Source organism: Scyliorhinus torazame, chromosome 7 (genome assembly GCF_047496885.1).
Source record: "Scyliorhinus torazame isolate Kashiwa2021f chromosome 7, sScyTor2.1, whole genome shotgun sequence".
Taxonomy (NCBI): domain Eukaryota; kingdom Metazoa; phylum Chordata; class Chondrichthyes; order Carcharhiniformes; family Scyliorhinidae; genus Scyliorhinus; species Scyliorhinus torazame.
In genome coordinates this window covers 19,245,943-19,268,297 of record NC_092713.1, presented here as the reverse complement: position 1 = coordinate 19,268,297, position 22,355 = coordinate 19,245,943, and positions in this window count along the sequence as shown.

Sequence of the window (22,355 nt, the reverse complement as noted above, 5' to 3'; positions counted from 1 at the left end):
CTGGTCGTCCGTGTTGATCGCCTCGGCCCCGGTGGTGGTGGTGCTTGTACCGGTGTTGTCGCCTCCAGGAGCTTTACGGTGTCAGCTTGGGCTTTATTCTTGGTCGGTGCGGAGGGGAACTGATCCTCCTGGGAAGGGGGCGGTCGCGGGGTGCGGTGGTGGCAGGAAGGGGGGGGGGGTTGGGTTGATGGTGCCGGGGGGGTGTGCGTGTTGCCGGCGGGCGCCAGATCCCGCAGGGAGACCGTGTCCTGTCGGCCGTCGGGGTACTCCACGTAGGCGTACTGGGGGTTCGCGTGGAGGAGGTGAACCCTTTCGACCAACGGGTCCGCCTTATGTGCCCGCACATGCTTTCAGAGCAGGATGGGTCCTGGGGCCGCCAGCCAGGTCGGCAGCGACGTTCCAGAGGAGGACCTCCTAGGGAAAACAAGGAGACGCTCATGAGGCGTTTGATTACTGCTCGTACATAATAACGACCGGATGGAGTGGAGAGCGTCCGGGAGGACCTCCTGCCACCGTGAAACTAGGAGGTCCCTGGACCGTAGGGCCAGTAGGACGGCCTTCCAGACCGTGCCGTTCTCCCTCTCTACTTGCCCGTTCCCCCGGGGGTTGTAGCTGGTCGTCCTGCTTGAGGCTATGCCCTTGCTGAGCAGGAACTGGCGCAGCTCGTCACTCATGAAAGAGGACCCCCTGTCGCTGTGGACGTAGGCGGGGTAACCGAACAGTGTGAAGATGCTGTTCAGGGCTTTAATGACTGTGGCCGCGGTCATGTCAGAACAGGGAATGGCAAAAGGGAAGCGGGAGTATTCGTCCACCACATTAAGAAAATATGCGTTGCGGTCGGTGGAGGGGAGGGACCCTTTGAAATCGAGACTGAGGCGTTCAAAGGGGCGGGAAGCCTTAATCAGGTGCGCTCCATCTGGCCTGAAAAAATGCGGCTTGCATTCCGCGCAGATGTGGCAGTCCCTTGTGACTGTACGGACCTCCTCTAAAGAGTATGGGAGATTGCGGGACTTGATGAAGTGGTAAAACCGAGTGACCCCCGGGTGGCAGAGGACCTCGTGGAGGGTTTGGAGGCGGTTAATTTGTGCGTTGGCACATGTGCCGCGGGATAGGGCATCGGACGGCTCGTTCAGCTTTCCGGGACGATACAAAATCTCATAGTTGAAGGTGGAGAGCTCGATCCTCCCCCTTAAGATCTTGTCGTTTTTGATTTTGCCCCGCTGTGCATTATCGAACATGAAGGCAACCGACCGTTGGTCCGTGAGGAGAGTGAATCTCCTGCCGGCCAGGTAATGCCTCCAATGTCGCACAGCTTCCACTATGGCTTGGGCTTCCTTTTCTACTGAAGAGTGGCGGATTTCTGAGGCGTGGAGGGTCCGGGAGAAAAAGGCCACGGGTCTGCCCGCTTGGTTAAGGGTGGCCGCTAGAGCTACGTCGGAGGCGTCGCTCTCGACCTGGAAGGGGAGGGACTCGTCGATGGCGCGCATCGTGGCCTTTGCGATATCCGCTTTGATGCGGCTGAAGGCCTGGCAAGCCTCTGTCGACAGAGGGAAGGTCGTGGTCTGTATTAGGGGGCGGGCCTTGTCTGCGTACTGGGGGACCCACTGGGCGTAGTATGAAAAGAACCCCAAGCAGCGTTTCAGGGCTTTTGGGCAGTGCGGGAGGGGAAATTCCATGAGTGCGCGCATACGTTCGGGGTCGGGGCCTATTATCCCGTTGCGCACTACGTAGCCCAGAATGGCTAGCCGATCGGTGCTAAAAACGCACTTGTCCTCGTTGTACGTGAGGTTCAAGGCTTTGGCAGTCTGGAGGAATTTTTGGAGGTTGGCGTCGTGGTCTTGCTGATCGTGGCCGCAGATGGTTACATTGTCGAGATACGGGAACGTGGCCCGCAATCCATGTTGATCAACCATTCGGTCCATCTCCCGTTGGAAGACCGAGACCCCGTTTGTGACGCCAAAAGGGACCCGTAGGAAATGGTATAATCGCCCGTCTGCCTCGAAGGCTGTGTACTTGCGGTCACTTGGGCGGATGGGGAGCTGATGGTAGGCGGACTTGAGGTCCACGGTGGAGAAGACTTTATATTGGGCAATCCGGTTGACCATGTCGGATATGCGGGGGAGAGGGTACGCGTCTAGTTGTGTGTACCTGTTGATGGTCTGGCTATAGTCAATGACCATCCTTTGTTTCTCCCCTGTCTTCACTACTACCACCTGCGCTCTCCAGGGACTATTGCTGGCCTGGATTATGCCCTCCTTTAGTAGACGCTGGACTTCGGACCGAATGAAGGTCCGGTCCTGGGCGCTGTACCGTCTGCTCCTAGTGGCGACGGGTTTGCAATCCGGGGTGAGGTTCGCAAACAAGGACGGGGGTTGCACCTTGAGGGTTGCGAGGCCGCAGATAGTGAGTGGGGGTATTGGGCCGCCGAATTTGAACGTAAGGCTCTGTAGATTGCATTGGAAATCTAATCCTAGCAAGGTGGGGGCACAGAGTTGGGGAAGGACGTTTAGTTTGTAGTTTTTGAACTCCCTCCCCTGCACCGTTAGGGTAACTATGCAGAATCCCTGGATCTGTACGGAGTGGGATCCTGCAGCTCGGGAAATCTTTTGTGCGCTGGGATAGGTGGTCAAGGAACAGCGTCTTACCGTGTCGGGGTGTATAAAGCTCTCCGTGCTCCCGGAGTCGACTAGGCATGGCGTCTCGTGGCCGTTTATTAGCACCGTTGTCGTCGTCGTCTGGAGTGTCCGGGGCCGAGCTTGATCGAGCGTAATTGAAGCGAGCCATGGTTGTAGTAGTGGAGTGGGGTCCGTTGTTGCCTTCCAAGATGGCGTCGGGGATGGACAAAATGGCCGCCCCCATACATCGCACGTGGCTGGGGGGTCACAAGATGGCGGCGGGGGTGGACAAAATGGCGCCGGCGGCGAGTCATACATGGGCTGCGGGGAGGGGGGTTGGGGAGCGTAAGCGGCGTGCAGAGCTCCCAGTTCTCCAGGGACTGCGGTGGTCGGGACCCAGAGCGGCTGCGCCTGCGGGTCGTACATGGCGTGCTGGGGGGGTTGGGGCGCGGTGACCTCGCGGGACCGGCACACAACCGCATAATGGCCCTTTTTCCTGCAGCTTTTGCAGATAGCTGCGCGGGCCGGGCAGCGCTGTCGGGGGTGTTTCGCCTGGCCGCAGAAATAACAGCGGGCGCCCCGGTGCGACTCGGCATTTGGACCGCGCAAGCCTGTGGGGTGTCCGGGGGGGGGTAGGGGGTTTGCCGCGATGGGTACGTACGGGGCCCAATGGGTTGCCGCGCGGTCGGGGCCGTAGGCGCGGGTATTATGCGCGGCCACGTCTAGGGAGGCTGCTAGGGCCCGTGCCTCTGAGAGTCCTAGCGACTCTTTTTCTAGAAGTCTTTGGCGGATTTGGGAGGATTGCATACCTGCCACAAAAGCATCGTGCATTAACATGTCCGTGTGTTCGTTTGCGTTCACCGACGGGCAGCTGCAGGCTCGTCCCAAAATCAGCAGCGCGGCGTAGAATTCGTCCATCAATTCTCCGGGAGCTTGCCGTCTCGTCGCGAGCTGGTAGCGAGCGTAGATTTGGTTAACTGGGCGGACATAGAGACTTTTCAGTGCTGCGAACGCCGTCTGGAAATCCTCCGAGTCTTCGATGAGGGAGAAAATCTCTGTGCTCACCCTCGAGTGCAGGACCTGCAGTTTTTGGTCTTCTGAGACCCGGCCGGTGGTCGTTCTGAGGTAGGCCTCGAAGCAAGTCTGCCAGTGCTTGAAGGCTGCTGCCGCGTTCACTGCGTGGGGGCTGATCCTCAGGCATTCTGGAACGATCCTGAGCTCCATAGTCCTTTTTAGGCACGCTTAATAAATTGTAGCGCACAAAGACTCCGTGAGACGAATAGAGTGAAGTCGATGAGGCTTTATTAAGCGTGTCTGTTCCCCCGCAGCTCGATAGTAAACTGGCCTGCGGGGGAAGACTCCGGCTTCTTATACTCCGCCTTCAGGGCGGAGCTAGAGTTCAACGGCCAACCAGGACCCGGGATCTGTCAGCCAATGACATTAGGGCTTCCAGTCCCACATGACCCCCAATACATACTACCACACGTACTTAGCCCCCTACTCTACTCCCTGTACACACACACGACTGCGTGGCAAAACTTGGTTCCAACTCCATCTACAAGTTTGCTGACGATACGACCATAGTGGGCCGGATCTCGAATAACGATGAGTCCGAATACAGGAGGGAGATAGAGAACCTAGTGGAGTGGTGTAGCGCCAACAATCTCTCCCTCAATGCCAGCAAAACTAAAGAGCTGGTAATTGACTTCAGGAAGCAAAGTACTGTACACACCCCTGTCAGCATCAACGGGGCCGAGGTGGAGATGGTTAGCAGTTTCAAATTCCTAGGGGTGCACATCTCCAAAAATCTGTCCTGGTCCACCCACGTCGACGCTACCACGAAAGCACAACAGCGCCTATACTTCCTCAGGAAATTAAGGAAATTCGGCATGTCCACATTGACTCTTACCAACTTTTACAGGTGCACCATAGAAAGCATCCTATCAGGCTGCATCACAGCTTGGTATGGCAACTGATCGGCCCAGGATCGCAAGAAACTTCAGAGAGTCGTGAACACCGCCCAGTCCATCACACGAACCTGCCTCCCATCCATTGACTCCATCTACACCTCCCGCTGCCTGGGGAAAATCAAAGACCCCTCCCACCCGGCTTACTCACTCTTCCAACTTCTTCCATCGGGCAGGAGATACAGAAGTCTGAGAACACGCACGAACAACTCAAAAACAGCTTCTTCCCCACTGTCACCAGACTCCTAAATGACCCTCTTATGGACTGATTTCATTAACACTACACCCTGTATGCTTCATCCGATGCCAGTGCTTATGTAGTTACATTGTATATGTTGTGTTGCCCTATTATGTATTTTCTTTTATTCCCTTTTCTTCTCATGTACTTAATGATCTGTTGAACTGCTCGCAGCAAAATACTTTTCACTGTACCTCGGTACACGTGACAATAAACAAATCCAATCCTATCCAATGCAATCCACTGCACTCTGGGGGTAACACATTCCACAGATTCACAACCCTTTGGGAGAAGTAGTTTCTCCTCAAATCTGTTTTAAATGTGCTACCTCTTACCCTGAGGCTATGATCTCTCATTCCAGAATGCCTCACAAGAGGAAGCATCAGCTCCATGTCTACTTTATCCATACCTTTTGTCATCTTATATACCTCAATTTGATCTCCCCTCATTCTTGTAAACACTAGAGAGTATCGGCCTACACTGTTCAATCTCTCCTCATACGACAAACTCTTCATCTTTGGAATTAACCTCCTGAACCTCCTCTGAACTGCCTCCAATGCCACGACATCTTTCCTCAAATAAGGGGACCAAAACTGTGCACAATACTCCAGGTGCAGCCTCACCAGTGCCTTCTACAGTTTGTCATGTGAGAGTACCTTTAACAAATGGGTGTTTAAGAAATGTAGCTTTAAGAAATGGGTGTTTATCAGTGATGTCAGAGAGTGGGTGGAGCTGGGCTGTCTGGCAGCTTTATACTTTCGCTTTAGGCTATTTGCTGCAGGGTATGTTTTAGTTTTGTTTTCAGAGCTGGATAGTTGCAGTCACAGCCAGAAGGTGTATTGTCTCTCTCTCTGTAATCTAAAGACTGTAAATCGATCTTTTGGTGATTTAAAACTAATAACTGCTCTCAATAGTGAATTTAAACCTGATCTTTGTGTTTTAAAATTTTTTTTATAAAGTCTTATGGATGTTAAAAGGAAAGCTTAAAGGATTACTTTTTGTTGTAGTCTTTGGGGGTTGTATTTGAATTGATGTTTGCTAAGTTGTTCACTGTATCTTTTAAAAAGTTTAACTTGTGAATTAATAGAATAAACATTGTTTTGCTGAAAAAAATACTTTTCCATTTCTGCTGTACCACAACTGTAGAGTGGGCCGTGTGCTCCCCATACCACAATCTGTTAAAAGTCGTGGGTCAGATGAACTCCATGATACCCTTTGGGGTTCTCTAAACCCTGGCCCATAACAAGTTGCAACAACACTTCCTGACCTTTATACTCTATTCCTTTAGCGATAAATGCCAACATTCTATTTGCTTTCTGCGGTAAACACCACTAGTAACACATTGCATGTATTATGGTACTGCCACTTTATTACAGGTACCACAGTAAATTCCAGCCTGCTGGCTCCTCCCAGCAGGCAGCGTATAACGGTATATGCTCTCCTGCGCTGCTCCCATTCTGGTTCCAGCTGCAGGAGGCGCAACATCTTGTGCAAGAAAGCCCTGATTGTTTCACCAGTCTCGTCTTGTGGTAATTGATGGTACATCACTTTCGTTATGCACCTGCATGCTAGTTTTCTGTGACTCATGCACTAGGACGTCCAGATCTGCACCAGAGCATCCAAAGTCTCTCACCATTGAGATAATCAGTTTCCTTTTCATTTTTATGACCAAAATGCATGACCTCACACTTATCCACGTTAAACTCCATCTGCCACATTCTGGCCCACTCTCCTAACCTATTTATATCCATTTGTAAGATTCTTATTTCCTCATTGCAACTTACTGTCCCACCTATTTTAGTCCCATCTGCAAATCTGGCTATAGAACCTTCTATCCCAGTATACAAGTCGTTAATATAGATTGTAAATAGTTGGAACCCAAGGACCGAACCCTGTGGCACCTCACTAGTTACATCTTGCCATCCAGAGAAAGACCCATTTATCTCGACACTCTGTCTCCTGTCCGTCAGCCAGTCTTTTATACAAGTTAATAAATTACCCCAACCCCATATAATCTAACCTTGTGTATTAACCTTCTGTGCAGCATCTTATCAAATGCCTTCCAGAAGTCTAGATATATTACATCTACAGGATCTCCATCATCCACTTGGCTTGTTACATCTTTGAAGAACTCGAGCAAATTAGTCAAAAATGATTTACTGTTCATAAAACTCTGATGGATTCTATTTTGACTTTCAAAACGTCCAGATATTACTTCATCAATAATGGATTCTACCAATTTCCCAACAACAGATGTTAAATTAACTGGTGTGTAATTTCTTACATTCTGCCAGCCTCACTTTTTGAATAAGGGCGCAACATTAGCATTTTTATAATCCACTGGAACCTTCCCCATATAATTTGGAAAATTATAACTAATGGATCCACTATCTCCACTGTCACTTTCTTTAACACCCTAGGATATAGGACATCAGGCCCTGGGGACTTGTCTACATTCAATCCCAGTAGTTTGTTGAGTACTTTTTCTCTATTGATGCTGATTGTTTTAAGTTCCACCCTTTCTATTAGCTCTGAATTGCCTGTTCCTATAGGAATGGTATTAGTGTCCTCCACCGTGTAAACTGAGGCAAAGTATTGAAGGAGCATCTCTGCCATTTCTGTGTTCCCCACTATTAACTCTCCGGTTTCATCTTACAAGGGACCAACATTCACTTTCGTGACTCTCTTCCCTTTTATCAACCTTTAGAAGCTTTTGTTCTCCTTTTTAATTCCAGAGGTCATCCTTGTGATCCTTCTCTGGACCCTTTCCAAGGCCAGCACATCCTTCCTTAGATATGGGGCCCAAAACTGCTCACAATACTCCAAATGGGGTCTGACTAGAGCTTTATACAGCCTCAGAAGTACATCCCTGCTCTTGTATTCTAGCCCTCTCGACATGAATGCTAACATTGCATTTGCCTTCCTAACTGCCGACTGAACCTGCACATTAACCTTAAGAGAATCGTGAACAAGGACTTCCAAGTCCCTTTGTGCTTCTGCTTTCCGAACCATTTCCCCATTTAAAAAATAGTCTATGCCTAAATTCCTCCTTCCAAAGTGCATAACCTCTCACTTTTACACATTGTATTTCATTTGCCACTTCATTTCCCACTCTCCTCGCTTGTCCAAGTCCTTCTTCAGCCCCCTTGCTTCCTCAATACTACCTGTCCCTCTACAGATCTTTGTATCATGTGCAAACTTAGCAACAGTGCCTTTAGTATCTTCTTCCAGATCATTAATGTGTATTTTAAAAAGTTGTGGTCCCAACACAGACCCCTGAGGCATACTACTAGTCACCGGCTGAAAAAGACCCCTTTATCCCCACTCTCTGCCTTCTACCAGTCAGCCAATCCTCTATCCAAGCCAAGATCTTAGCCTGAACACCATAAACTCTTAACTTATTCAACAGTCTCCTATGCGGCACCTTGTCAAAGGCCTTCTGGAAATCTAAATAAATCACGTCCACTGGTTCTCCTTTGTCTAACTTGTTTGTTACCTCCTCAAAGAACTCTAACAGATTTGTCAGACACAACCTCCCTTTGACAAAGCCGTGCTGACTCAGTCCTATTTGACCATGCACTTCCAAGTGCTTCGCGATCTCATCTTTAATAACAGACTCTAAAATCTTACCAATGACTGAAGTCAGGCTAACCGGCCTATAATTTCCCATCTTCTGCCTCCCTCTCTTCTTAAACAGTGGTGTTACATTAGCCACTTTCCAGTCCTCTGGGACCCTTCCTGCCTCCAGAGATTCCTGAAAGATCATCACAAATGCCTCCACAATCTCCCCAGCTATCTCTTTTAGAACCTGGGGTATAGTCCATCCGGTCCAGGTGATTTATCCACCTTCAGACCTTCAGTTTCCCCAGAACCTTCTCCTTAGTAATGGTCACTGCACTCACTTCTGCCCCTTGGTTCTCCTGGAGCTCGGGCATCCCACTGGTGTCTTCCACCGTGAAGACTGACGCAAAGTAACTATGCAGTTCATCTGCCATTTCTTTGTTCCCTATTATTACTTCTCCAGCCACATTTTCCAGTGGTCCAATGTCTATTTTTGCCCCTCTCTTACCTTTTATATATTGAAAAAAATCTCTTCCTATCTTCCTTTATATTACCAGCTAGCTTGCACTCATATTTCATCTTCTCCCCCCCTTATTGCTTTCTTAGTTGTCCTCTGCTTGCTTTTAAAGGCTTCCCAATCCTCTGATTGACCACTAAACCTCGCCATTTTGTATGTTTTTTCTTTAGCCTTTATGCTGTCCTCGACATCCCTCGTCAGCCATGGAAGCCTTGTCCTTTCCTTAGCATATTTCCTCATCCTTGGGATGAATCAAAGGTGATTCATCTCCGACAGTAGAACATAGTCTACCAAATGGAGAATCCTGCATGCTGTTTTTGGAATCTTGCTGCGCGTAAATTGGCTTCCTACATTACAACAGTGACTGCACTGAAAGATACTTCATGAGAAGTAAAGCACTTTGAGGTGCCCAGTAGCCATAAATGCAAGGCTTTCTTTTTTTAACCAGTCTTGAAGCATTGCAGCAAGACCCATTTGCACCGCCAAACTCCCTCAGCCATCCTGGGCCTGTTGGTGAAGAAAGTGGAATGAGCTCAGGAACACGGCTGACAATCTGTCCACTTTGACTTCTGGCCTGCGCGAAGTGTGTTGACCTCAGCCAGTGCAGTGTCAGTGATGTTAAAATCCACCTTGGAATGTCAGAGGTCTGACTGTCCCACTGGAGTGCGAACCAACTACCAGGAGGAAATGTGCGTCCACATGGTTGAGGTGTGACGCTTCCCCCGTGGCTGAATCCCAGCAGAATATCACCAGCCTGGCCCTCACAGAGGCGTCGAAGGATAACAGAATTGTCACGGCGCAGAAGGTGGCCATTTGGCCCATCTGCAACGGCTCTCCAAACCAGCATCATGACTTAGTGCCATGCCGCTGCCTTTTCCCCGGGCCCCTGCTCGTTGTTTCTATTCAAGTAATCATCCAATGCCCTCTTCAATGCTTCGATTGAACCTGGCTCCACCACATTTCCAGGCAGTGCATTCCAGCCCCGAACCACCCGCTGCGTGAAGTTAGCTTCTTCTTTAAATCTGTGTCCTCTCGTTCCCGATCCTTTGACGAGCGGGAAAGGTTTCTCCCTGTCTACTCTGTCTGGGTCTGTACCCGTTGGAGTTTAGAAGGATGAGAGGGGATCTTATTGAAACGTACAAGATACTGCGAGGCCTAGATAGAGTGGACGTGGAGAGGATGTTTTCACTTGTAGGAAAAACTAGAACCAGAGGACACCATCTCAGACTAAAGGGACGATCCTTTAGAACTGAGATGAGGAGGAATTTCTTCAGCCAGAGGGCGGTGAATCTGTGGAACTCTTTGCCGCAGAAGGCTGTGGAGGCCAAATCACTGAGTGTCTTTAAGACCGAGATAGATAGGTTTTTGATTAATAAGGAGATCAGGGGTTATGGGGAGAAGGCAGGAGAATGGGCGGCACGGTAGCACAGTGGTTAGCACTATTGCTTCACAGCTCCAGGGTCCCAGGTTCGATTCCCGGCTTGGGTCACTGTCTGTGCGGAGTCGGCACGTTCTCCACGTGTCTGCGTGGGTTTCCTCCGGGTGCTCCGGTTTCCTCCCACAAGTTCCAAAAGACGTGCTGTTAGGTAATTTGGACATTCTGAATTCTCCCTCTGTGCACCTGAACAGGCGCCGGAATGTGGCGACTAGGAACTTTTCACAGTAACTTCATTGTGGTGTTAATGTCAGCCCACTTGTGACAATAATAAATATTATTATTCTGGGGATGAGAAAAATATCAGCCATGTTTGAATGGCGGAGCAGACTCGCTGGGCCGAGAGGTCTAATTCTGCTCCTGTGTCTTCTGGTCTTATGGCCCCCTCATGATGTTAAACACCTCTCTCAAACCTCTTCTCAGCCTCCTCATCTCCAGAGAGAACAATCCCAACCCCTCCAATCTATCCCCATAAGGCACGCCTGAAGCTCAGGTTCATCCTCAAAGCTAAACCGTGGCTGGCTAGGTTTGCATGTGTGTAAGCTTCTGAGTTTCATATTATTTTATTGTTGTTTGGGCAGCACAGTAGCACAATTGGCTAGCACTGGGGCTTCACAGTGCCAGAATCCCAGGTTCGATTCCCCGCTGGGTCACTGTCTGTGCCGAGACTGCACGTTCTCCCTGTGTCTGCGTGGGTTTCCTCCGGGTGCTCCGGTTTCCTCCCACAAGTTCAAAGACGTGCAGGTTAGGTGGATTGGCCGTGCTAAATTGCCCTTAAGTGTCTAAAAAAGGTTCGGAGGGGTTGTTGGGTTACCGGGATAGGGTGGAAGTGAGGGCTTAAGTGGGTCGGTGCAGACTCGATGGGCCGAATGGCCACCTTCTGCACTGTACGTTCTATTTTCTTTACAGGGTGGGCGCATTAGTTCAAGCGAAGCTCTCGGGTGGTCGGGCTGCTAACAGCCTCATCGCAACGTTTGACAGAATGATTTGGCAGGCTAAACGAAACGGGAAAGGACCATATTTGGGGAAAATATTCATCTGCACAAATGTTTTTGTTTTAATTGAATACCAGAGTAAATTACCGGATAAATGCGGAGGACATGTAAAGAATTACTGGTGCCGGAGATTGATGCCCTGCAGGAGAGGCGCTACGCACATGATAAGCAGCCAGACTAAAGAGCAGCAGAACTCAAAAGCTGCTCAAGAGTAACCGAAAGACCACTGTTTGTTTTAATTAGGCTGTCTGCAGGAGGTTGCTGTTTGCAATCTAAAATGCCCTGTGGCTTCGTCAAAGCTATGCAGATGGTGATATGCTTTGATAAGGAATGCACAATTGCCAGCCCCCACCATACATGGCGGCATTGGATTACAAATTCAATGTCACTGTTTAAGGGCACAGGTCACTGCAAGAAGCGGTGCTCAGCTCACTGTGGACAGCTCAGGCACCTGCCCCGCATTTAGCCCGTTCCAAATCTCCTCGGCGCTCCGCAGAGTATCCAGGGTTAAATTGCAAGGACGGGTTGTTTAAACCGGGCCTGTATTTCCATAAACGGGGAGGGTGGAATAATCTGATGCACGCTGTCCCGACCTCAAATCAAATCACACAATCCCTGCTGCCGCAGAGAATAGAAAATGGAAGTAACTACACATAAATAGGCAGTAAAGCTTTAAAACTCCAAGTGTTTCGCACAGAAATTGAAGGCTGTCAAGTTTATCACCTAATGACTCAGATTTTCCCGTCAAAATAATGGTGAGGCTGATGGAGCTCTTTGTTATTTGTGGGTAAATGGGACAGCAACTTCAGGTGAGGGACGGTCCGAGTGATGACTTTTTGCCGTTAGCTTTGTGAAAATGGCACCTTACTGTCTGGCTCATCATTGCAATGAATCGAACGGCATGAAACTGCTGCATTTGCATCATGGACATGAACTAAATTCACCCCTGAACGTTCTGTCACATTCACTCAGGCCCAAGCTTCATTCCGGTGACACGATAACTGTTACTTACCATCAAACAACACATCTGGCGATGCACATTAACTACCAAAAGCATGGAGACTGCTTCATTCAGGTTTGAATTGTTGTTGGAGATTTTAAAAATGTAAATTTTTTAAAAAGGTTTTCCTTGTCGAGATGCTTCACAACCTTTAATTTGATCAAATTCAGAAAAAGAATTTAAAAAAATAAAAAATAATATCTTATTGTCAAAATCGGCTTCAATGAAATTTCTGTGAAAAGTCCCTCGTCGCCACATTCCGGCGCCTGTTCGGGGAGGCCGGGGCACGGGAATTGAACCCGCGCTGCTGGCCTTGTTCTGCATTACAAGACAGCTGTTTAGCCCACTGTGCTAAACAAGCCCCAAAAAAGCAGTTGGTTGTCATGTTTACCCTCGTCCCAAATGCCTACTGTGACATTATCAGCTTTTACTCTTCGCAAATTGCCATGCAATCCACCGAGCTCATCATTCAGAGAGGATTTGCAGTCTCTTCATCACAACATAGAATAGAATCCATATAATCGCCACAGTGCAAAAGGAGGCCATTCCGCCCAAAGAGTCTGCACCAACCCTCCGAAAGAGCACCCTATCTAGGCCCAATGCACCCCCCCATCCCAGTAAACCCACCTAACCTGCACAACTCTGGACACTAAGGAGCAATCCAGCATGGCTAATCCACCTAACCTACACATCTTTGGACTGTGGGAGGACACGGAGCACCCGGAGGAAACCCACGCAGATGCAGGGATAACATGCAAACTCCACACAGACAGTCACCCCAGGCCAGAATTGAACTGGCTTTCCTGGCGCTGTGAGGGAGCAGTGCGTACAACCTTGCCACACAGAATGCTGAAGAAATATCGAAGATGTGTAAACAGGCCGCTGGATCGCCACACCCATTTTACATTGCTGTAAAAATAGAAACAATAACAAAATCTTGCATTTATATGGCACCTTGTGCGACCTCCCAATGCCCCAAATCACCTTACAATCAATTAACGGCTTGTTGAAGTGTAGTCGCTTTTGCAATGTAACAGTTCCTTAAATAACTACTGGGATTTCTTTTTGAATTCAATACTCCTTCTGGATGCCCATCCTGTGTCTTTTGTGTTAAAATGACTCTGTGATATAAGCTTTGTAATTGTTCTTGCCAGTTTGAACTTGTGACCTTTTGTTCCCGTGCCATTCTTCAAAACAAAATTGCAACCCATATTTACTTTTTCAGTCTTACTTACCGACTTATATCACGAAGACTGTCAGATTAGAACCTGCGAAGTGCCTAGTCTACACCAAATTACAGGTTAAGCAAGCCCTTGTGAGCTGTTGCTATGTAGCAGCTATGCAAGTGATATTTTCCACTAACAGGATGCAGCTGTCAATCCAACAAGACATTCTGTCTAAAGTACAAATGAGCAATGTTTTGCATAACTTTCAGTGCCGGTGTGATGCCGAGTACGGAAGCCGCACATCCCAGTGATTGACTAATCAAATCAAATAGCATGTTCCTTCAGTTTTTTGTAATAGGCAGAGCACAGGCAGTACTCAACCAGCCTGTGCATGCAAAACCATAAACAAAGTGGCTACTTTCAGCTATGTTTCCACGATTGGGCAGCACCTGCCGAACAATCCTGAGTGCACTAATAGCTAAACCAAAAAACAATTTAGGATAATCAGTTGAGCTCATAACATGTGTTTTTTTGAGAAATTCAGGAACTTGGGTATCCTGTGGCATCCCTTTGCTTTCTCCATGGCAATGCTTCAGCCAATCAGAGTTTACCTGCTAACCAAATTGCACCCGTTTCTCCTGTATAGAAATTATTGTGATCACTTCAAATTTGTTATTCTTGCATTTGTCCTGATAAGTGCAAGATAAAAAACTTCAGTATTGTGTCTCTCTTTTTCAGCAATAATCAAGCTCTCCACCACGAAGTAACAACTTGTATACCTCCATGGGGGGTTGGATTACGAGTAGAGGTTGTGTAGACTGGGACTGTACTCGCTGGAATTTAGAAGGATGCCGGTGGGGGTGGGGGGGGGGGGGATTTTATAGAAACATATAAAATTACAAAGGGAATAGGTAGGATAGATGCGGGGAGGTTGTTTCCACTGGCGGGTGAAAGCAGAACTAGGGGGCATAGTCTCAAAATAAGGGGAAGTAGATTTAGGACTGAGCTCAGGAGGAATTTCTTCACCCAAAGGGTTGTGAATCTATGGGATTCCCTGCCCAGTGAAGCAGTTGAGGCTCCTTCATTAAATGTTTTCAAGATAAGGATAGATAGTTTTTTGAAGAATAAAGGAATAAACGGTTAATGTGTTCGGGCGGGAAAGTGGAGCCGAGTCCACAAAAGATCAGCCATGATCTCATTGATTGGCAGAGCAGGCTCGAGGGGCCAGATGGCCTACTCCTGCTCCTAGTTCTTATGTTCTTATGTTCTTATGATGTCCCACCTCAGTCGTCTCCATTCAAAGACATAAGGATCCAGGTTTTCTCAAGAGGATATTCACCCAGAAGTGAATGAAAGTGCTTGGGAATTTCATAGTATAATGTCATAAAAGGAGGCCATTTGGGCCGTAGGGTTGATTCAAGCTCTTTCAAACTGCAATCCAGTTAGTCTCACACCCAATTGCTTACGAGAAGTTCAAATGAGTCAATGGAGGATGAGCAACTTCTACTAGTTCGCCCAAGAATGCATTAGCGTAAAAACCAAAGAGGAGGGAGAAAGATCATTTTATAAGCAGAGGAATGTTAGGACACTGAGTTGGTGAAGTATGATCCGCCGTAGGTTTTAAAAGATAAGGGGATAAAGAAACTATTTTAGTGATTAGCGGGCAAGAGTGGAGCAATGGGACTGAACAAAGAGATATTTTTAGACAGCCAGTACAGGCACGCGGCCAAATGGCCTCCTTCTATCCTGCTGTTTTTGGTGGCTGTTCTCAATCATTTGATAGGGGGATCAGTTGACGGTTCGTTTATTCGGAATACATGCCGAAGACGTTTGGTGAAATGCTCTGATGTGCTCGTTGGAACTACAAGAGCAGAAATAAAGGATAATTTGCATATATTTTAACAAGATTTATAAGCTCCCATTTTTAGAACCCTGGGTCTTTTGACAGCCTCTCACAGTGGATCAATAATGTGTTTTTTTCCTCTCTCCCCGACTCAGTTTCTAGTGTAATTGCTTCTTGAAGACTGACATAAAATGGTGATAAACAGACAACTAAGACAAGCAGTTTGCTTCAAAGGACTTTTGTAGCTGACATCTGATAAACATCTGACCATAACACGTTTTGATGTGTTTGCTATTTTGGGACCTATTAGTTGCTGGGAAAAAAAGCCTTAACCCCACCTTTAAGTGGAGACCAGCAATTAACAAGGGACAGGCCAAATGTTACAAATCAGTCTTCGCACTGTATTCATTAAAGAAGATAGTCGGAGAATGCATTAAATGCTGACAGCACCTTTTTTCTTATTCAAAAGGAATATGATAGCAACTTTGACTCGTGGAGATGAGTGTATGCAAAATAGAATTTTCTCTGTTTCGCATAGAATTATAGGGCGATAAAGAACAGAAAGTTGATATTCAGCCCATCGGAACTGAGAGAGATTTTTAAGAGTTACTTACTTAGGACCACTCCCCTGTCCTTGGCCTGTAGCCCTCAAAATATTTCCTGTTCAACTACTTATCCAATTTCCGCCTGAAAGCCACCACTGAATCTGATCCCACTGCCCTTTCAAGGAGTGCACGGTAGCATAGTGGTTAACACTGCGGCTTCACAGTGCCAAGGTCCCAGGTTCGATTCCCCGCTGGGTCACTGTCTGTGCGGAGTCTGCACGTTCTCCTTGTGTCTGCGTGGGTTTACTCCGGGTGTTCCGGTTTCCTCCCAGAGTCCAAAGACGTGCAGGTTACGTAGATTGGCCATGCTAAAATTGCCCTTAGTGTCCAAAAAGGTCAGGAGGGGTTATTGACTCAGGGGGATAGGGTGGAAGTGGGAGCTTAAATGTGTCGTGCAGACTCGATGGGCCGAATGGCCTCCTTCTGCACCGTATGTTCTATGTTCTATTCCAACCAATCAGAGACGACTTGCCAACCAACCAGCACCTGTTTCTCCTGTAGTATGAAGCGATCCTTTGAAATTTGGTATTCTTTCATTTATCCTGATGAGTGTAAAGTGAAAAGTTTCAGCAACAGGTCTCCCTTTTCAGCAATATTCATGCTCGGTACTACCCAGCGACACCTTATATACCGTCGTGAGGTCCCACCTTGGCCATCTCCGTTCAAAGACATACACATCCAGGTTTTACCTAGCCTTTCCTCATCTGGAAGTGAAAGGAAATGCTAGGGAATTTAATATTATAGTATTGCAAAATGGGATGGCAAGGACAGAGGCCATTCATCCCAATGAGCTCTTTCAAAGGTCAATCCAGTTAGTCTCACACCCCGAGTACTAATGAGAGGTTATGATGAGTAAATGGCAGAAAAACGATTTCTATTAGTTAGCAACTTGGTAACTAAGGGGCATCATCAAAAAACCAAAGCAGAGGGAAATAGCAATTTTACTGCTTTAAAAATATTGTGGTTCCTCGCTGGGTAGTACCGAGCATGAATATTGCTAAAAAGGGAGACCTGTTGCTGAAACTTTTCACTTTGCACTCATCAGGACAAATGAAAGAACACCAAATTTCAAATGATTGCTTTATACTACAGGAGAAACAGGTGCTGATTGGTTGGCAAGTCGGCTCTGATTGATTGGAATAGAACATAGAACAGACAGTGCAGAAGGAGGCCTTTTGGCCCATTGAATCTGCACCAATCCACTTAAGCCCTTACTTCCATCCTATCCCCCTCAGTCAATACCCTCTCCTAACCTTTTTCCTCTGCCATTAAAAAAAACCTCCCTTATAACCCATCAAACGCCTTCACAACATGAACACATGTATTAAATCTCTTCTTAAGCTGCCCCACTCAAAATAGAGCAATCCCAGTTTCTTCCTAATTTCCTTCATCCCCGGTGACATTCTCGTAAAATCCCCTCAGCGCCCACTCCAAGGGTTTTCGAGCTGCTTGTTGGAGTTTTTTTTAGGACTTGGAAAGAAATTGCTCGTCTAGATCGAGACATTTTATACCAGCGAGGGACTCGAAGACAACCTTAAAATGGAGCCGGGGCGTTCAGGAGCGAGTATGTTTCCAAAACGAACTTGTTTACAAAACGGGTGTTCAATGACTGAGGAAGCCAGGGGTAGGAAGAAAAAGGTTTATTACTTTCAACACTAGCCTGCCCAAGGCAGTAACTACACACAATCACAGTCCCCATTGGGACAATCAACTCGCTGGTCCCTGCTCGGGCCGGCCTTCATGCTCGGTTCCAATGAGTCCCAGCTGGGTGGGCCTACCTTGGAACCCGGCACTCCATGAGCCCCACGAGGAGATCGATTATGGTTTCCCCGTGGCCCTCATGGGGCTTATGACAGGGTGGTAGAAGGTAGAATTAGTATCAGTCCCACAAAAATCAGTCACTGCTAGCTCAATTTATCAATATAATTCTGAGATCAATAGATGCTTCCTCGCCAAGGATAAAGGGTGTTGCGAATCTAAGGCAAATGCTTGGGGTTAGAGGGTAAAGCCATGATTTCAGAGAATGGCAAAACAAGCTCAAAGAGATGAATGGTCAATTCCTTGTCCCTATGTAACCACTTTTGTCTGTTCTTTTTCTCGACTGTATTATTGCTCAACGTTTAACCCTGTACAGTATTAGCTGGTAAACTGCATTAATTTATACTTGATGCAATTGGTAATTTATATTAATTTTCCACATCCACCATCCAGCTTCATGATCCAGAGTGAACCTTTTCCCAGAGGGCAGGTTGGTGGCCTCTGTTGCCAATCTATTGAGTTAAGGTGCAAAAGAAAACATGCGTTGGGCAGCACGGTAGCAAGGTGGTTAGCACAGTTGCTTCACAGCACCAGGGTCCCAGTTTCGATTCCCGGCTTGGGTCACTGTCTGTGCGGAGTCTGCACGTTCTCCCCGTGTGTGCGTGGGTTTCCTCCCGGTGCTCCGGTTTCCTCCCACAGTCCAAAGATGTGCAGGTTAGGTAGATTGGCCGTGCTAAATTGCCCTTAATGTCCAAATTTGCCCTTAGTGTTGGGTGGCATTACTGGGATATGGGGATAGGGTGGAGGTGTGGGCTTGGGTAGGGTGCTCTTTCAAAGAGCCGGTGCAGACTCGATGGGACGAATGGCCTTCTTCCGCACTGTAAATTCTATGATGATTACAGTTGGTTGCCATGCGTGACCGCATGGCCTCAATAGCCTTTGCAACAATGACCCTACCATCAATGCATCCCCATAGATTTCCTTTACTTCCGGTCTCCTGCTTGGAAGTTTCCTTTCCTGCTGTCCCCAGCCTGCCAGGGGGAACCTTTGGTCAGGCCGGTGTCAGACCCAAAATGTGACCTGACTCGAAAATCTTCTCAATCAATGCCACAACCAACTGGGGCATTGAAACAAAATGCTGACACTAAAAACAAAATTTTTTCTCGCTAATATTATATCAGGAATGAGCCTGTTTTGATGAGAGACATTGGTCCACAAGACTCCCAGAAGATTAACGTTCAACAGTAAGTGACATCCCCATTCATCCATTGACTTGTTAAGGGCTGTATTTCATTCCGTTTGCTCATGTAAGCTCAAAGATATGCGCATATAAAGAAAGCAACTCTCTCATCAACCTGCATCTGCATTTTGCTGAAATGTCTACCCGAGTTAATGAATTTATTTTTCTTCCAACAGGCTTTTATCCATCAGCGACCGCCTTCCAGCTCAGACACTGGGCCGGTGATTGTCGGCTGGATTGAAATACAGCAATGACAGAGGTACCATTGTCTCTCTCCTCAATGCATTGCTGCAGGTCCACGTAACTTTCTACCGATATACTGCAGACTGCTTATTGTGAGCCGGCTTCAGATTTCAGCAAAATGTTTAAACCTCAAATGAAAGACGAATCCCATCTCGACTTTTTAAACCTCAACATAAGAGTGAGCAAAACAGTTTGTGGTCGTTTGTGAACTCCACCTTCCAGATGGCCTGGTTTTGGTATTTAGTCCCAACTGACCCAATCAACATATTGCCAGGCAGTGGACGGGATTGTCCGGTCCCCCAACCATGTGTTTTCCAATGGCATGCCGTTCACTGGCGACAGGATTCTATCTTCCCGCCACTTGTCGATGGGATTTCCCATTGTAAACACCCCACTCTGCTGGGAAATGCACTGGCGGGGGTGCACTTCTCGCGGGAAAAGTGAATCGCAACGACAGGAGAATTCTGGCGTGCGTTTGTGTGTTCCTGATTAGATATTCAAAGTACTGCACATAGAAATAGGAGTCGGGCATTCGACCTCTTGAGATACGTCCTCCATTCAATTAGATCATGGCTGACCAGTATCTCAACTCAGCTGAACCACCTGTGATTCTGCAACCCTTAATATCCTTGATGGACAAAATTCTATTAATCAGCACTTTTCAATTGACATTTCCCCGTCAAACTCAACAGCTTTTTTGAGGGGATTGGTGTCCAGATTTCCACAACTCTTTGTGTGAAGAAGGCTGTCATTCTGCACGTGTGGCCTAACTATAACAGGAAGGTTAGACCTACCTTTCTGAACTAGCATGCCAGAGAAAATAGCACAAATGGGCTGAGGAAACCCTGACCTTTTCTTTTATATTCGTTCATGGGATGTGAGTGACGCTGGCTAGGCCAGCATTAATTGCCCATCTCTAAATGCCCTTGAGAAGGTTGTGACGTGCTGAAGTCCATGTGTTGTAGGAACACCCTTGGTGCCATTAGGGAGGGATTTCCAGGATTTTGACCCAGCGACAGTGAAGGAATGACGATATAGTTAAGAATAATAATCTTTATTTGTGTCACAGGTAGGCTTACATCAACACTGTAATGAGGTTACTGTGAAAAGCCCTGAGTCGCCACATTCCAGCGCCTCTTCGGGTACACAGAGGGAGAATTCAGATTGTCCAATTCACCTAACAAGCACGTCTTTCGGGACATGTGGGAGGAAACCGGAGTGCCCGGAGGAAACCCACGCAGACACGGGGAGAACGTGCAGACTCCGCACAGACAGTGACGCAAGCTGGGAATCGAACCTGGGACCCTGGTACTGTGAATCAAGAGTGTTGCCATGCCGCCGAAATCAGGATGTTGCATGGCTTGGAAGGGAACTTGCAGGCCTTGCTGCCCCTATCTTTCTAGGTGGCAGAGGTCACAGATTTGGAAGGTCCTGACAAAGGAGCCTTGGTGAGTTGCTGCAGTACATCTTGTGGTTGGTACACATTGCTGCCACTGTGCATCAGTGGTGGTGGGAGGGAATGTTTATTGTGGTGGAAGAGATGACAATCAAGCGGGGGCTGTTTTGTCCTGGATGGTGTTGAGCTGTGTGAGTGTTGGAGCTACATTCATCCAGGCAAGTGAAGAGTATTCCATTACACTCCTGACTTGTGCCTTGTAGATGGTGGAATTACTCTCCAAAGAATTCCCAGCCCCTGACCTGCTCTTGTAGCCATAGTATTTCTAAAGCTAGTCCAATTCAGTTTCTGGTCAATGATAACCCCCATGAGGTTGAGAGTCAGGGAATTCAGCAATGTTAATGTGATTGAATGTCAAGGAGGGATGGCTAGATTCTTTCTTGTTGAGATGGTCATTGCCAGGCACTTGTCTGTTGTAAATGTTAGTCGCTATGTCAGCTTAAGCCCGGATATTGTCCAGTACTTGCTGCATGTGGACACCAACCATTTCAATATCTGAGGAGTCATGAATGGTGCTGAACATCATGCAGTCATCAGCAAACATCCCCACTTCTGACCTTCTGATGGAAAGAAGGTAATTGATGGAGCGGCTGAAGATGGCTGGGAACACTACCCTGAGGGATTCTTGCAGTTATGTCCCGGGACTGAGATGACTGACCTCCAACAACCACATCCAGCTTCTGTTTGTAATAGGAGGGCTTTCCCCTGATTCCTATTGACTCTACTTTTGGTAGGGCTCCTTGATGCTGCACTCGGTCAAATGCTGCCCTGCTGTCAGTCTCACCTCAGCAGTTCAGCTCTTTTGTTTATTTTTTGACTCAGGCTGTAATGAGGAGCTGAGTGGCTCTGGTGGAACCTAAAATGGGCATCAGTGAGCAGCTAAGCAAATGCTGCTTGATAGTGATGTTGATGATCCCTTCCATCGCATTACTAATGATGGAGAGTAGACTGATGGAGTGGTATTTGGCCGGGTTGGATTTGTCCTACGTTTTGTTTATAGGACATACCTGGACAATTTCCCACAATGCCGGGTAGATGCCAGTGCTGCAAGTGCACTGGAATGGCTTGGCCAGGGGCACAGCAAGTTATGGAGCAGATGTTTTTAGTACCATTGTCGGAATATTGTCAGGGCCTTTGCAGTATGCAGTGCCTTCAGTAGTGCCTTGATATAACATGGAGTGAATCAAATTGGCTGAAGACTGACATCTGTGATGCTGGAAACCTCCAGAGGAGACTGAGGTGGGTCATCTACTTGGTTGCAGAGTGTTGCAAATGCGTTATATCTTGCACAAATGTGCTGGGCTCCTGCATCATTGAGGATGGAGATAGTTGTAGAGCCCACTCTCCCAGTGAGTTGCGTAATTGTCCACCACCATTCAGGACTAGACATGGCAGGATTACAGAGCTTAGATCTGATCCGTTGGTTGTGGGGTCGCTTAGCTCTGTCTATCGCTTGCTGCTTATGCTGTTTGGCACACAAGTAATCCTGTGTCGTAGCTTCATTAGGTTCAGACTTCTTTTATCAGTATGTCTGGTGTCGCTCCTGGCCTGTCCTCCTGCACTCTTCATTGAACCAGGGTTGATGCCCTGGCTTGGTGGTAATGGTAGAGTGGGGGATATTCCGGGCCATGAGGTTACAGATTGTGGCTGAGTAGTATTCCACTGCTGCTGATGGCCCACAGCGCCTCACCGATGCATCCCCTTGAGTTGCTAGAT